At 35.7% G+C, this 17,744-nt stretch overlaps 1 long non-coding RNA gene across 1 annotated transcript; it reads right to left on the bottom strand.

The window, feature by feature from the left end:
* Positions 1-16,230, bottom strand: LOC122175202. Its single transcript, XR_006177339.1, has 3 exons — positions 16,183-16,230; positions 3,423-3,553; positions 1-144 (listed from the first exon to the last, which is right to left on the bottom strand). It is a non-coding gene; the product is annotated as an uncharacterized LOC122175202 (long non-coding RNA).
* Positions 16,231-17,744: the final 1,514 nt, after the last annotated feature.

Raw genomic sequence — 17,744 nt, 5'->3', positions numbered from 1 at the left:
TTAAATGTTGTGGCAGTTTATTAAAAGGAAAAAGAAACCAAAATTCAGACAGCTTGTGGTTTTGAAGTTAGGTATTTCATAATGAGTGTCTTTCTTCTGGGGGCATATGCCCATGAGTATCACCTCAGTACTGCACAGTAAGGCCTAAAGCAATAAATGAAAGGAAAAATCAGTATAGGAAGAGACTGCAGCTAATAAATATTTGATCAGATACACAAATTCACAGAGTTTGATAATGCCCTAAGGAGTTTACCATCATTTATTAACTCCTGTAATGTAAATGCTATTATGTTTCTTCAGAAGCAGCAAGCCAATAAAGAGCTATTAATCTTTTCAATCAAATATATACATCTGAAATACTATAGTAAATACAGGGAGGTGCTTTGCAGATCCGGAGTTGTTCGTGGTCTTTTGAAGAACGACAGTTTTAATACGGCAACAAAAGCACGTTTCAAAATGAAATTATTTTACAAAAATCTGTCCTATAGTAGAAAATATCAGCTGTCTGAATTGCCAGCATTTCTGGACACTTATCTTGATTAGTTAGATATTAAATACTACTTTAGCAGAATACACATAGCAATAGCATTCATTGAACTCTAGAGCATTTAGAAGAGGAGCATCACTCAGAATTAGATTGTATACTAGCAAACAAATGTTCATAATGATATCAACAACACTCTGGAATACTAAATCCTGTGTTAACAAAAATTTTAGGTTTCTACTTGTGAAACTGTAGTACCACACAGTGTTCTAGTGCATCTTACATCTCGCTGTAAGGTAGCTGTCACACTGAAATCTATGAGCCTGCTAAGAGATAAGAAATCTCTTTGGCCATAAGAGAGCAACTCGGTGTTTTTGACATGAGACATGGCATTTCAGATAGACAGTGAAAGAACTACGGGTGTTAGGCAGCAAAGTGAATTTAAAGGAAATTTCTACTTGTTTATTTGAAGTGGAAGAAAAAGATCTTACTCATTATTTTTAGGGTGGTTTAGAACTTAAGATTTTACATATTACCAAATGGAGCAACTGAGAGAATCTAGGGATGATTAATGTTTAAAAGTTGATGTTTCCTCATATTTTTAAAGGTGTTTGGTAGTCACACATAGTGATACCTGTTACCAGATCATGTCATATTTTATCGTTGGAGTTATTCCTTTATGGGAACTTTACATTAGCTAAAAAGAAAAATCTTTATACAGTCATGCAACAATAAGGATGGTGAGGCATTGGAACAGGCTGCCTAGAGAGGTGATGAGTGCCCTGTCCCTGGAGAAATCCAAGGTCAGACTGGATGGGGCTCTAAGTGTCTTGATTGAGTTGCAGATGTCCCTGTCCACTGCAGGGGAGTTGGACTAGATAACCTTTAAAGGTACCTTCCAACTCAAATTATTATATGATTCTGTAAGTATTAGCACAGGGGACACTAAAGCTATTTTGTTTCATTGCAAGGATGGCAAATATTATCTGGATTAGCAAATTGCAAATATTTTGAAATATTTCTATTCCTATTAAACATGCACTAAAAAATATGAGCACAAATGATGGTGTTAAATTCTCACAGTGATGGTATCTAATTCTCACAGACTCCTGCAGATATTCATTTTGGTCAAGTTGGAGTGCAGGTAATAGATGATATATTTGGAACTACTTTTCCTCCATTTTAAATACAGACTTCATATTCTTTTCTAGGACTGAATGTTTTGCAGTCAGATTCCACGCAATCTGTACTTGGCCTCATAAATATGCTGGAGTTCATGATTATTGACCTGCAGATATTAAGGAATCTTTCTTGATTAGTAACCTCAAGTATGAAGAGGAATGATTCAAATTTTGAAAGAGAATCAATTCAAGCTGGTTAATAGGATTAGCATTTTATCAGTTACCTATGAATTTTGACCTGCTGGAGGGGAGCTTGACCTGCTGGAGGGGAGCTCTGCAGAAAGGGACCTGGGTGTCCTGGTGGATGACAGGTTAGCCATGAGCCAGCAGTGTGCCCTTGTGGCCAAAAAGGCCAATGGCTTACTGGGGTGCATTAAAAAGAGCGTGGCCAGCAGGTCAAAGGAGGTGATCCTCCCCCTCTACTCTGCCCTGGTAAGACCTCATCTGGAGTACTGCGTCCAGTTCTGGGCTCCCCAGTACAAAAAAGACAGGGATCTCTTGGAAAGAGTCCAGTGGAGGGCCACAAAGATGGTGAAGGGCCTGGAGCATCTCTCCTATGAAGAAAGGCTGAGTGAACTGGGTCTGTTCAGCCTTGAGAAAAGGAGACTGAGAGGGGACCTGATCCAGGTCTATAAATATCTAAGGTGTGGGGGGCAGAATGGCGAGGCCGGACTCTTTTCAGTGGTGAGTGGAGACAGGACAAGGGGAAACGGCCAGAAACTGGAGTATAGGAAGTTCCGCACAAACATGCGCAAGAACTTCTTTACAGTGAGGTGACGGAGCACTGGAACAGGCTGCCCAGGGAGGTGGTGGAGTCTCCTTCTCTGGAGATGTTCAAGACCTGCCTGGATGCCTACCTGTGCAACCTGGTGTAGGGAACCTGCTTTGGCAGGGGGGTTGGACTCGATGATCTCTGGAGGTCCCTTCCAACCTCTACAATTCTGTGATTCTGTGATTCTGTAATATTATGCAAATAGAATACCTACGTCTATTTCATTTTCCCCCAAAGTATAAATTACATAAATACCTCATCCAATATTGAAGGTTAATTCCTGAGTTTCTCAAAAGCACAGGAAAGATACTGACAGAAACTTTTATAGGCACTTTTGTGAGTAAAAAAATTCAGGTCCTCTGAATTTCAATATCTACTGCTTACTCCTTCTCATCTCAGTAAAAATTCCTTTAGAACTAAACGTATATTTCAACACTTTTTACACAGATGTAAAAAGCAATGTGTTAGTTTGAATACCCATGCAAAACCTGGTCTTACACGCTAATATTTAGCAGTAAAAGAATTCCATTAATTTCTGTAAAATAAATCATTCTCTGTGCTTATATGGAAAGTAATCAGTTGAGCCTCTTTTTTTCCCTACTAACTTAACATACATATAAGAAAGAAATTAAACAGGTGACAGGAGGATGCCCAAGAAATGGATTGAGCACTTTTTAAAGGTTAGTAGCAGTCTCAGGGCCTAAAAATATTCTTTAAAAGTCACTGTACATGATATGCAATTAGATGGATGAGATTCTGCATAATTTGGCATATGTCAGAGATAAGATTCCCTGCAGAGGGAATCTATCAGAACTGATTTGACTGCAGAATATAATAGATGCGACCTTTTAGGGCTGTAAAGACATTAGTACAGTTAAAACATGCAGTTTCAGGTATTTGAAAAAAGCCATAAACACTTGGAGAAAAAAAAATACTCCTAGCAGCCAATCAAATTTAGTCAAGAAAAATATAGACCCTAACTCACCTTTGGATGACTCAGCTGAGTCATGGAAGGTACTTAGATCCTTGGATCTAGCTTTAAACAGGACACGCCAAGAGAATCCAATACTTCCTCATGACTGAGCTTTATTTCAATAACATTTTTCCTGTGGTTTTCTGGAACTCAGAAAATCAACAGACATTGCATAGAATGAATAATCACCAACCTACAAAATTCTTTACCTTCCTATGCACTGGAATAAAATGTACAAACAACGTGGTTTCAAATTAATAAAAAGTATCGTACAAATATTAAGCTAATTCAATACTATCATTCTTTTATATACTAGACTGGTAGGTCTTCAGAATGACAACAATCTCTTTACTGAGGATACTCTTTATGAATCTGCAAAAGATTAAAAGACCTTGTAGAATTTGATCGCAGATATTTCCTGTTTTGTTTCCAAGGAATGTCTTCATATTAGTAACAACATTGCTTATATAATGAAAACCTCATAGTGGCAGGAGAAACAGGCCAGGGATGATAAAAGCCCGCTGGATCTGATTACAACACCTTAGCCATTTTTAATGAACTTTGCATCAGATTCCTAGGGAGGGAAAGACAGGATGGTATTGATTGCAAATACAGTAGTGACCATGGACTGTTGTCAGACTGGGTACTGCAGAAAATGCAAGAACAAACACAGCTGAAACTCTAACTCTATCTGAAAAATAACCTAATCTGTAAGATTTACTGTGCAGGCTTGGGAGGTTGGTTGGAAGATACTGACATTTTCAGAAATATACAACACTAATAAAATAGTTACTTGAGTGCAGAACATCAAGTTCAATTTTAAATTAGTTTCCATGTGCTATCTTGTATAGTCTTAATTGCATAAGTAAACAAAACATATAAAATAGGATTTTTTTTTTACAGGTTACTTTCAGACTAGGAGAGTTCATTTTATGTTGTTTCTTATTCTCAGCATCTGAGCAGGTTGATAATTATTTGAGTTACACTAATAAGTAAAGTTCACCATCTTACTCAGCTTACTAATGAGATATGAACAAACAGTGGAAAGGATTGGCATGAAAGGGATACACTGATCAGTGTGGGTAGTTTGGTTAGGCCGTGGTTGGACTCAATGATCTGTAAGGTTTTTTCCCACCTGAGACATGCTACGATTCCACGAGAGTGGAAAGCAAAGAGTAAACTGCAGGATCTGAGGAGCTTTGAAAAATGCACTGATATATTTGCTGCTGTAGCTTTTGCAGCCATCATTGTCTCAAAAAGCACATTAAAATGGAAGAAGTATCAAGACATAGAAGGTATGTTTGGCCTGAGGGCAAGTGCCATCTGGCATTCACATTAGAATGAGTGTGAACCAGTTAAACAGATTGTTTAAAAAAAAAAAAAAAAAAAAAAAAAAAGTTATAACAAGAAAAAAGTGATGCATTTCAAGAGAAAGCCTAAGAAGGGGAGAATAGATATTTCATTTTTAACAATGTGCACATTCTTTAAAAGGTTAGCGCATGATTTTCAAATATCAGTGCACATCTGTGCATTAGTGAATTGTCTCATAAACCCTAGCCTCTTTCACTCAGTGACCTATCAGTCTTGGGAATCTTCTTTGTCTTCAGAAGTTTCTGAACTGATCTGAACTACCAGTAATTGAAATGTCTTTGAAGAAGACATCTTGATGGAAGAGGATGGGCATTTCACATTCTAAAAAGATTTTTGCCAGTCAGTGAAAATACAGAGACTTTACTGTTGATAGTGAAATGAAGCAGAAGGTTCAATCTTATGGGTCATTTTTTTTTTTTTTTTAGGAAATCAAAGAAAAAAAAAATGGGTCAAGCAGTCGGAAGGACACTAAATAATCAATACTGAGAAGTAAGGAAGCAAACAAAAATGCAACCCCAATTTCAGGAAAGCTCTCAGTATGTGAGTATATTAGCCTAAGATGAATTTTATGTTGTTTCAACTTGACTGCTTCTGATATCTAAGCTAGTTCACTTACAACTAGTTTGGTTATCATTGACCTACATTTAAATGACTACCCTCATGACCAAACTGAACTGATATGACAAAAAATGCAAAGTCATTTTCCAGTCACTTGCATGCCAGTCCTATAAGACTCCATAACAACTAAAAGGAATTCGAAATTCTCACTGTGGAAAAGGAATTTGACATTACTGACATTCCTGAGACTTGATGTGATTATTCATGACTTGGATGTTCATATAACTGGCTATTACGTATTCAGAAAAGTAGACTAGGTTAAAGAGGAAGAAATAGGGGAAAGCATTCCACATATTCAACATTCTACATCTATCTCTTTTAGCATTAGTGGTAAATCAGAAGCACAGGTTTTAGATACATCTAAATGGATACGATAATGCTTAGGTAGAAATCATTAAATAGTATCAGATCAGAAAACGGCATGATTTCCTTTCAAAAATCTTGTCAATAATGTGTGCAAATAAGAAAAAGAAACCTATTTTTACATAAGTCAGGGAGATATACATTGAAAGTTTTATGTACATAGTAATAAAGAAACATTTAACCTTTTTTAAAAAAGGAGAAATGTATCCAACTCTACTATTTCTGGCCCTCAAAATCATGGAGGTTGGTGGTTGCCTGGGAAACAGCCATTATAAACTTGCTTTAGAAACACGACAGGATACAGCTTCTCCCCCATCATCTGACAGAGAAAATACATTGTGTTGGGCAGTGTTAATGAGAGGAAGGAAGTCTGCTTGTTCCATGTTTTCAGGTACTTGGTTTTTACTAGTGATAAGTTTCCTAAGCTGCTCTAAATTATGCATGAAACGGCTACAAGGAAGAAAATCAATGAAAAATGATTCAGTTGGAAGTTCCATGAAATGAGACAGCGGAAAGCCAAAATAATGAGTAAAACACAAAACAAACTGCTTTGACTATGGCTTCAACTTTGATGAAAGCACACCCTTTTCAAAGTAAATTTTTTTAATACATGTTAACATATAAAAAAAGTAGAAAAAGAAAACAATAACAATAGATACCAACTTGAAGTTTACTGATAAGACACTAGAAAAAACACATGGCTGACAATATAAAAGGAAAATAAAATTCATTTTAAAAATCTATTTCAGGAGAATAAAGACTTTTTCATATTATCTGGAATTTTTAGAGACGAGGTATGACACTAATGGGCATTCATTAAATGCATTTGTACTGTAATTTGGAAAAGTTTAACATTATGATTATGTCAACTAAGTAAAATATAGCAAAAGATGTTAGGAGACATTTAATTAGAAATAGTACTTTATAATCAACAAGCCCAAAGTATCCCTGACCAAAGGACTTACAAGAATGTATTAAAGTATTCAAGATCTCTGTTAGTAGTGCTACAAGGAAATTTCAGATGCCTGGGTGCCCACTAATGTTGCATTAAAATTAAAAGTATTTTTTAAAAAAAGATTTAAAAAAATTTAAAATAACCAGAAGGGATGGAAGAAATCTTCCAGACTGACATGAATACCACGGAAAATAGGGAAACGCTAATGTGGGAGACAGTTCAAAAACTGTAGGTATAAAACAATATATTTATATTGTATATATACACAGTGTAAACCATGTTTATAAAATGGCATTTGGTAACTTACACACGTTCTCTTTTGTGCAATTACATGGCTTCGCTAATTGAAATTTCTAGTTTATGAACAGATGCAATAGCATTTGTATAGCATCTGAGTCAGTACTGTAAAATAATCTGGTAGGAAATTAATACAATATGATACCTGTAAAGCTTACACAAAATAGAACAAGAATTGTCTGACTAAAAGACTTAAAAACAAACCAAAGCATTTCTGGTAGTGTTTATCTGCAGATCTAAATACAAATCCTGAAGCCATTCAGTATTTTTACCAATAAAGTGAATAAAAAAATTGCTCCTGATAAGACCTGCAGATGAGGGAAAGGCGATAGAATATAACTAATAATAACAGCACTGCAACTGTACATATCAATGCACAAATACTCTGTTCATGATAAACTCTAAAGCATAAGACTGGAATAAAACTAGAACTATCAATTTTCAACTGATTCTGAAAAAATCTGATGAAAATGTTTGCATTTCTATCCTGCCCCAAATATGCTATTTCCAAACACTGAAATGTCAGTTTCATTTTGATATGCATGGAATTTCAAATACTCAGTGGTTTGATGTTCTATGATTTTGTTGAACTAAAAATTCAAAATAAAAATGTAAAAACATGGATGTAAAATCTGGGCTATGTTTGAGAGAATAATCCATTATTATAATTTTTGAAAGGTTACTTACAGACCAACTGTTTGTTTTTCATAAAATGCACTAACATTTCCTAGTAATTTATAGTCAAGAAACCAGAAATCTCAAAGCTAAAGATTCATTCTTACAGCATTTCTATTCCACTGTCTGAGAATCATAAATACTGCCTAGGATTTTTGTCTTCTCTTGCTACTCATTAGCTGCTTGCAAAATTTCTTCTGGCACATATTGTTACCTAATAACATATAGATACTGTTGTTACTTTCAGTTGACTATAGAATTAATGATGTACGCTCAGATAAATATGGAACTGAAGTTTCTAGTGTAATTTCCACTGCAGGCAGAAGCATCATTTTTCCCTACTTTTATGTATGTAATACACATATCCGCTTCCTCATCTAATACATCTCTCAAAAACTATGTACATTGCAAACTCTGATAGTGTCCATGGCTATCCATACTGAACTTTATCCTAGCTGCAGTATCCATGTGTGCTACTCTCTTTCCTCTTTTTAAGAATTGAAAACCCAGGGTTCCTACGCTTAGGAGGGAGAAGATGCCATTCTGATTCTAGTTACCTGTCAACTTCCTAAAAAAATGAGATGATATCTGAGAAAATCATGGAAAAGATGTACTTGTGAACCTATCTCTGGAGGTCTACTTATTGGTCCTATGATGTGATATCAAGGAGCACCTGATAAGGAAATACTTTCTTTGAGATGCATCACCTTGAGTTTGTGTCATTTGCAGCATTAAAGCTTGAGTTACAGAATCAGTAGGCTGATACTGAACTTCCTCTTTTTTTATCCCCTTGAACATATAATTTTATCTGCTACAGCATATAAGGACACACAGATAAAATGCGGTCATTTTTAAACAAGAATTTTTCTGTACATCCTATCATTAAGATAAACATAGATCTTGCACTTCCTTTTTATGTGCAGCAGAGTTAAGAGAGAACAACTATTAAAAAATAATAAATAAAAACCATACAAAATCCCAAAGTAGAGCAGAGTATCTGTGTACAAGAACTGATGTGGAAATAAATTAAACATTTTACTCTTTTTGCCTAGAAGAACTACAAAAATATATTGCTAAAGACACTGACAAAATTTAGCACGTTACTCATAACCTGGCAGCCTTTTCCTACTATTTCAGTTATATTTTCCCAGACATCTGCTGGGAAAATCCCCCATCTACCACACCTCTTCCAATCCCCATTTCATCTCTCTTTAATATCCTTACTCCTATCACATGATCACAAAACTGCAGTGAAAGTGATGTTTCATGATATTAATTTGCCTTACAGTCCCTACAGATAAAAGCTGACTGACAACAGAAAAACAAAGTGACCACACACATTTGTTCATGGCACAAAAACAAACAAGCAAACAAAAAACAACAAAAGGAATTAATAGGACTATTTGGTTTCAAGAAATGTACAGGTTCCATTTTGATCATTGTCCTCTATTAAAAAACTATTGAAATATTATTAAAATACTTTTATTATTGGAGTAATTTAAATGAACATGAACTCTTGATGGCCCAGTTACCCCACGTATCAAACGTTGCTGTTTTAAATGGGCAAGTTTAAACCTATCCAATATTCCATCACTAAGTGCCACCACTGCCCCCTAGTGTCCCGACAAAAACAGTAAAGAAAAATAAGCTGCTGATTGGTCAATAATTAACTCTTTGAGGACACGTTATGTATCTTTGTTCATCATGAAATAATTTGCGTTTAGTTACATGGCACTGATACTGTTTACATGCTATAGATAAGGGTACAAAATATCCACATTGTGTCCTCAGACCATATTTTGTTCATCTATTGCACCATGCTTTCAAATCCCTCCTGACAGATAATACCTTTAAGGTTTTACTGATTCAAAAAACAACAACAACCAGTTCAGGAAACGATAGTGGTGAAACACTCCCTCCTCAAAGGCTTTTTTCATCAATTTTGAAATCGAACAATTCCACAAAATCCTTCCTTCCAGGAAGAAAAAGTCCTAGACTGTTGGCTTTGTTTTCTCTCCCCATTCTCTAAAAATAATGAAGTAGAAAAAATTGAGGTAAGATGTGGGGTAGGATAGATAAACCAGTGTTGCCTCAAGAAACAAAGAAAAACAACAACACTCCAAGACCCTTCAGAGTAGAAAACCCAAGGGCGTGTTGCCAAAAGCAATGGAAATTACTCAGTAGTGCAGATTTAACACTTGAAATACAGCACCAGCAGGAAAGACCAATAATAACCCTCACTAAGGGGTTAATGAAATCATTTTGCAACAGGTAGCTGTATTTTTGAAAGATCAAAAGTCAAGGTAAAGAGAGAAATCAAATGCACCTTTCAGTCGGTGGGCATATTGAACTAGTAGCTAATAAATGCCGCTGTTAACTTTTAAAAAGTATGAGGGCCAGATCAAAACAAATGTCTTCCAGATTGCCAGCCCATGAACCCAGAGGCAGATATTAGCGGTAAGACAGTAGAAGCTGAACCTTCCTGCCAATATTTCATTATATTTTATTGCTGTGTGACAGATGGCAGCAGAGAGGCATTCTGACATAATGGCAGCTAACATGAAAGCGTGTATGAAACAAAGGTGTGTCACTTCCCCCATGCAGAGAAAATGGCACCACTGACATTCATTAACCACTGCTGCATGTTTATGGGAATCAAACAGAAGATGCAAGCACAGTGAGGCACTGCATGATGTGTTTCAGTAGTGGCAACATCAAAGACAAGTCACATTCTGGACAGCCATGCAGATGTTTATGAGTACAGCAGCAGATTCTTGTTCATGATTGGAGGAAATGCATAGCTAACAGTGGTGACTGTTGAAAAATACTGTTTTGTAGCTGAGAATTTATTCTGTTATTGTGCTCTTTGTATCTGTTGTAGTTTCCATGGACATAAATAAGAGACATTTCTTTTTTGCGTGAAGTTACGCAGTACAAAAGGCAACTGACTTGAAGTCCACACAATGAGAATGCAATCTATATTCCAATTATAAGCTCCTTTAATTTTATGTAATTCATGTACTCTTATAAATATACATGATATTTTCTGTGGCGCTCAGTTCTCAAGGTTCTATATATTTTCTTGTGCCATTATTGTTGTCTAAGACTGTGGTTAGTAATGCCATTTTGCTGTTGATGGTGGCAATGAAATTTATTAACCAGGCATCACTATTTCAGATGTGAAGTAGTGAAAATTTTCACCTGTGAAAGTCAATTTCGTATTCTCACTGCAATTAATTGAAAAGTAGGTCAGCAACCATTCTAGATAGTGATATGAAAAGGGAGGGGGAAGGGAATATTATACAGAAATAATTAAGCACTTACTATATTAAATTAAATTACGCTACTATTCTTTCAAATGCACCTGCTGCCATATATTTTAAAGTGAATTCTTTTGCTTCATGTTATATCAAGTTTCAGGACTGCAACACAATGAAAACATCACTTTTCTTTGGAGCTTCTCTAATTGCTATGTGATAAACATGCAGGCATAATGAATGCTAATGAGCGGACATATATAGCAACTAGTAATTAAGTAGTTTTTTGTGTTTTTTTTTTTTATCTACTTTAATTGGTAGTTAATTTATGCACCTGATTTTTCAGGTGCTTGTGTATATATTCATTAAAAATGACCTCCAAGAAAAGCAGGAACACTGAAAAATAAGACAGAATGACAGGTTAGCTGCTACTAAGTGTTCTTCTTCCCTACATCTGTGTCGAGAAGTGCTTTTTGTAAGGACTGTAATTATAAATGATGCAAATAATAGAACAGTTTCAAAAACTTTTCATATACTGCACTACTTATAGCACTGTCAATATTTCTTTCTCGAGTTCCTGTTTACTAATTTGTTATAAAACTCACTGTAGACTGAAACCTGCTTTGTACTGTTAGATCTTGGAAAAGAAAAGTTCTGTATTTTTTTTTTCTGAATGTTAAGAAACTGCCTCTAATATTCTAATTTCATGAAGTAAGCTAAAGATACCTTATTATTATTCAGTGCAAGTGGGCTAAAATTTGATTTTTAAAATAAAATGTTGAGGCTATATAAAATAGTCATAGCACATGTATATTAACTTCAAGCCATTACTTTAACAACCTTAAAGCTGCACACAAAATGGTAAACTGTGAAGTATTGGCTAGCTTGTTCAACAAGTACATGCTTTCCACAGTGAGAAGTACATAAAAACAAGTCTTCACTTAATGCAGTAAATGAATTTATAATCTTTAAGATTTAAAAATATGATTGGAAGGGACCTGTAAACTACCTACTCCAACAGCCCTGCAATGAACAGGAACATCTACAGCTCCATCAGGTTACTCAGATCTAGAACAAAATACATGGTAGACACAGTGGCTTTACAAACAGAAATCCAAAAGGTACAATGCTGTCTTTCAGCAACAAATATATTAACAGGCACATTAAAAACCCTCCGTGCATCTGATGTCAGGGACAACCACTTCTCTCACCAATAATGCTGCTTAACAGCTACATAACACACAGAGCTATCAGCTGCACTTTCTGTCCAAGCTGAAGTGTGTTCAGGAATTCCAAGACCTAAAATGATCTTCTTCAACCACTGATCCATCCTTGTTCTGCCTCTTACATACTTTGAAATACTCTTTACATATACTCGGTAAAAGACAAACATTTACTATTTGTGTTTTGGTTTTTATTTAACTGTGACTTAGTTCCTCACTGCTAAAGCAAGAAACTCAATTCTGCAGAGTATTGTGATGACAATCTTTTTAAGCTGTATGAAATGTTTCAATACGCTATCCCGTCAAAAAGCCTTTGGAACAATTTCAAGAAGTAATTCCAACAGAATAATTTCTTAGGTATTTTGCTGCATGAACTGACACAAGAATGCTAAGGTCTTAGTATTTGAATGTTTGATGGTAACATAAGAACAAATAATGAGTAGGTTACTCTACTGTGTTTCACCTGTCTTTCAAAGCTTAGTAACGCATTATTATTCAAAGACATGGTGAACTTTAGATTAAGGGCCACGTCTCCTATGTAATTGTATGGTAGCTAACACAGTGGCCTACAATCAAAGCCATATTGGAAACTAAATATTAAATAGCAATACCAATTCAATACCACCATCTCTCTAGAGTGCTGTATATTGATTGCCTTGTTTTTTTCATAAGATAATTTTAAAAGCAAAATAAAATGTAGATGTAGAATCAAATATGTAATAACATTATATACAGCACAAGCATGACAAAATGCTCTCTGAAGGAAAATGCATACTAATATCTAAAGCCTGCTCTGTTCTGCTTCTTTTTTCATTATACCCGATGTTTCATTTTAACATATGCATTTGAAACTGACTTTGTGTTTTAATGGAATGCTCTGGGCCAAATTGATCCCTCATGTAATGTTGTGTGTGCATGTGAGACAATTACGATTTTTAATGGCATGAGTTTGGGGTGATTGCATTATTCATGTTGGGCATATTGATGAGAAGGTCATACAGGTCACTGCAAGAATTTAAAATTCTTCTGCAGTTCAGAAATGTACTTTTTTACAAACATACGTTTAAAAATGTGTGCTTACTAGTTTTGTTTTTATTGATAAGTACTAAAATTATTTATTTCACTGTCTGTCCGTAAGGTCAAATTTTATTAGCTGCTATTTGCAGTCTCAGAACAACTACAGTAATCCTAAAATTAGAGAATCCCAAAAGAAAATTCTTGTATTGTAACAGATTCTCACTCTCTTAGAAGATTAATGGAGCAGACTTGTAGTACATTTTCTGTATCCTGTGGCTATTCATTTAATGTATTCATTATGCTAGACACCATTTGAACATTTGCAAGAACCTGATTTTCTTTTTTTTCCCCTCCAAACAACAAAGCTCTGAATTTGCTTCATTATGAAAGTATTGCTAGGTTGTGCATAGCTGTCTGTAAGAAATACTTTAAACAGTTTGTTATATTTCTGACATAATTTATAATGATAGCCTGGAGAAGCTTTTTATCTGTTGTAGTGACTCTATGCCCTTTCTTCTCACAGCTCATGCCATAGGATGTGCAGCTAAGAAAAAAATTGCATCACATTCATATCACTCATAAGCAATTTCTACTCTCCTTAAAGCTATGGTTTTCATCCATGAACCAGAGGAACCCAAATAGTTCTTGTAACTTACATCACGGACTAGACCATCCACAGGCAGTTACCAGTATTTTGGATGCAGAAACCTGGTATTGAAACTATGCTAGAGTTTTAGGAACTACAACCTGAAAGGAATAACTGCTTACCTTGAGTGGAGATACGTAGGGAACATCCTCCATTATACATAGTAACATCGTATGGCTTTGCCTAGACTGAGGGCTGATTGAATATATGAGCCATAGCCAACCGGACAGTACAAACAAGGTCTGAACATAATAATAAGCCATGTCTCACATAGCAATGCAAGCAGACTCTGAATGTAATGAGCCTTGATGCAAGCCACAGATTGAGAAGTGACTGGGGAATGACATCTGAAACTGCTGGAAGGGTTTCACTATCTGATTGGCAGCTTGTGCCAGTGTCCATCTATAAGGATACTCGGAAGCAGAAGCCAGGGTTGGGGGAAATATTGTCATGAGGACACCCAACATTATGTAGCAGCAGAGTGCCGAGATGGAACTTACAGGTGATGAACCCAAGTGCCTGACAATGAGCCTGGTCAATGAGTGTGTCACCTGCTTTAACTGCACTACTTTGCTGAGCTGGTAATATGAGTGAGTTTCAGTTGTGTTTGTATGTATTTGTCTGATAAGATTTTTCTGACACACTCAATTCATCACACAGTCTGCTTAAATTGACCTCAGCAACATCACAACGTTTAGTTTTCCTTTTCCCTCAGTGACATCATTCCATTCCTGTTTGAAGTATTTGAGGATGGAACATATAATTCAGTTTTCAGTCACTTCTAGGAAGCAATCATCACCCCTTGCAACAAACACCTCAAGTCACATTAAGGAAGGACACTAGCTTATAGAGATTAAGTACAAATGCTCAAAGAATAGCTGGAGAAATCTGAATTACCTTTGATACCTTTGATGTTTTGGGGCATTTTGCGACATTCAGATACAGCACTTTGAAAAACTTAAGCCAGAAAATGAATTCTGAAAAATCCTAGTGACAGACACAACGTTATGGTTTATATACTTAAAGAAATGGAAATGATGCATTACTGTTAAAGAGCAAGCATTTAGATTCTACTTTGAATCTACTTCTGAGTATTCAAAAATATATAACCAAATCCTCTGCAATCAGAAGAAAAAGCCCTTGCTGATCTTGCTTTTCAAGAAATTATCCTGCGTAAATTATTGAAGAGATGAGTCACTGTTTCCACAATTTCCTGTAAATTCACACACACATTTTATCAGATGGGAGAAGAATATTTTAGAAGCATGAACTCATATATATATATATATATATACATATAATATATATATTATTATATATAATAATTATAATTATTATAAATAATATATATATATATATATACACATAATTAACTTCTGAACTCTAGAAATACCTGATACACATGGGTCAAAAATTCACTTTTGATTGAAGGTGTTGTTTTTTTCCCAGGATAAATATCAACTAGTTTTTTTATTGCCTAACAATGTTTTGGCCATCCATCTTAACTGTGCTTTTTTTTCTTTATGTATGCTTGCAAGCACTAAACAAAGGTATACTAAAATCAGGGTTTTTTTTAAACTGAATTACTCATCACTTCTTTACTTTTCCCTCTTAACATCCCCTGCATGTTCTTAATATTAATCATATAAAAAGCTTAAAGAGCAGCTCTCATAAAAGATACAACTCACAAATTCAGCAATGCCCTTTTATATCTAGACTCTGATTTAAGAGCCAACACAGCTAAGAGCATGATAGTATGCTGCTGTAGCACATTAAAAGGTCAAATTTAAATGAGTTCAAGGTTGGGGTGCCATTCTTTATCTCAAGAAAGAATTAATTTTGAAATTCAGTTAAATACATGATTTTTTTTCCTCAAATTGCGTAAGTCATACAGATTCATTTAAGCTTCAGTTATACTAGTATTAACATCTAACTCCTAACTAGTCATATCAGAATTAATAAATATTTAAGGTTTGCAAAACAAAGTGTACTTACTAGTGTTTGGAGGGCTGCTGTCTTTTACAGTAGATGTTTGATGTAAGTGCAATAGTAGTTCTTAAACTATTTAGTCCAAAGGAGATTTCTGTTCTTAGTAAGCAGTCTAATTTTCACCTTATTCTTATCGCTTACAATGCTTTTAGCAGTTAAGATACTATTAGACAAGAAGATATTGAAGGTAAGACTGGTAATTACTATCGGTTCTTTTGTTAAGGCCAGGTCCAACTCTGAATATTGCATTTAGGAGCCTATAAGGATAGGTGACAGCAAATATAGCTGCTTTAAACCACTTTCAGATCACCCAAGATGTCCCAAGATGTTGCAATCTGATAATGAAGAAGGCATTGCTTACCCCCTTTCCAAGGATCAGGGCTCGCCAAGCACTCCAAAGATGATCTCTAATTACAGGTGCTCCTTCCTGACAGCCCTTAAATGAGGTTAGACAGCAGTGGACCCTGGCTCCACCTTTTCACATTGCGTAGTTGAATTGCTTCCACCTGTAGTCCCAGGGCTATCTACACCCCTTCACCAGGTGTTCAATCACTGGTTCAGCTGTGATGTAACAGTTCCCATACAAAGCCCTTCCCTTTTTCTTAGTTTCTTCATGAGAGATCTGTGATAGATGTAAGGCTAGCAGATTAAGGAGCCAGGTGGATCTTTTTTAGATTTTTCCCCTGTTGCTGAGATTATTCATTTGTGGGGCAATCACAGAATCACTAATTGTAGCAGTTGGATGGGACCTCTGGAATCCATATGGTCCAAACACCCTGCTAAAGTAGGTTCCTTGCACACGTAGGTGTCTAGTCAGGTCTTGATTATCTCCAGAGGAGACTCTATGATCTCTCTGGGCAGTCTATTCCTCAGTCACTATGACAGTAAAGAAGCTCTTCCTTGTGCTAGTGTGAAGCTTCCTGTGTTCCAGTTTCTGCCCATTGCTCCTTGTTCCTCTACAGCATACATCAGAAAAGATTCTGGCTCCATCAACTTGACTCCTGAACTTTAGATTTTCATGAAGTGATGGGATTCACTCTCAGCCTTCTCTTCTCCATACTGAAGAGATTCTTGTCACTTGTGTTGAAGATGCTCCAGGCTCTCAGTCATCTTTGTTGCCTTCTGCTGGATGTTTTCTAGCTCTTTCCAGGAGATCCCTGTCTTTTTTGAACCAGGGAGCCCAGAACTAGACGCAGTATTTCAGAATGCCCTATTCAAATCTTGGACTGGGATCCATTGTGCCCATGGATGTTCTCAGCAAAGACAGCACATCTCTCTAGAACTGATTCTCCATGAAAGAATGAGTTCTGTATACCTAAAGCTACAACTTTAAAAAAAAAAAATATATATATATATAAGAAAATAGAACTAACAACGTATCTTAATTGTCTGCAAATTGCTATCAGTGTGTACACATATTTGTGCATGTGTCTGTATGTATCTATATGCGTATACATGTGAATGCACACCAAGTAAGACAAAATATAAATAATGTGAATAGGGGCTCTAAGCATTTCTTCTACTTGTTTATTCTGAACAGCTGTATCTTGCTTCAGTGGAATCTGTTGGACTTTTGCCATCGATTTCAAAGGAATCAGATTCAGGCCACTAAGACCAGCAGTTTTTATAAACCAATAATATTTTAAAATCTTGGCTTTGAAAGTCAATATGAAGCTCAGAGTTTACTCTCCCCTGTGCAGAAATAACCTGTAGGGGGGAGAATGGGATCTTTAGACAATTAACTATTCAGTAATTCTTAAGCATCTCAATAGTGCTTTTAATCTTCAAAGTGCTTTATAAACATTAACTAAGTAATCCTTTCAGTCCTCTGAAGTAAGTAATTGGGTATTTACTATACTGGTGAAGAACTTCTATAAAATACAAGGAAATGCTGAAAATAGCACTTTTCATTGACAGTTTTTT

The sequence above is a fragment of the Lagopus leucura genome, unplaced genomic scaffold (assembly GCF_019238085.1).
Source record: "Lagopus leucura isolate 7727_CA_CO unplaced genomic scaffold, USGS_WTPT01 Super-Scaffold_739, whole genome shotgun sequence".
NCBI classification, from domain to species: domain Eukaryota; kingdom Metazoa; phylum Chordata; class Aves; order Galliformes; family Phasianidae; genus Lagopus; species Lagopus leucura.
This window is presented reverse-complemented; position numbering and strand designations above follow the sequence as displayed.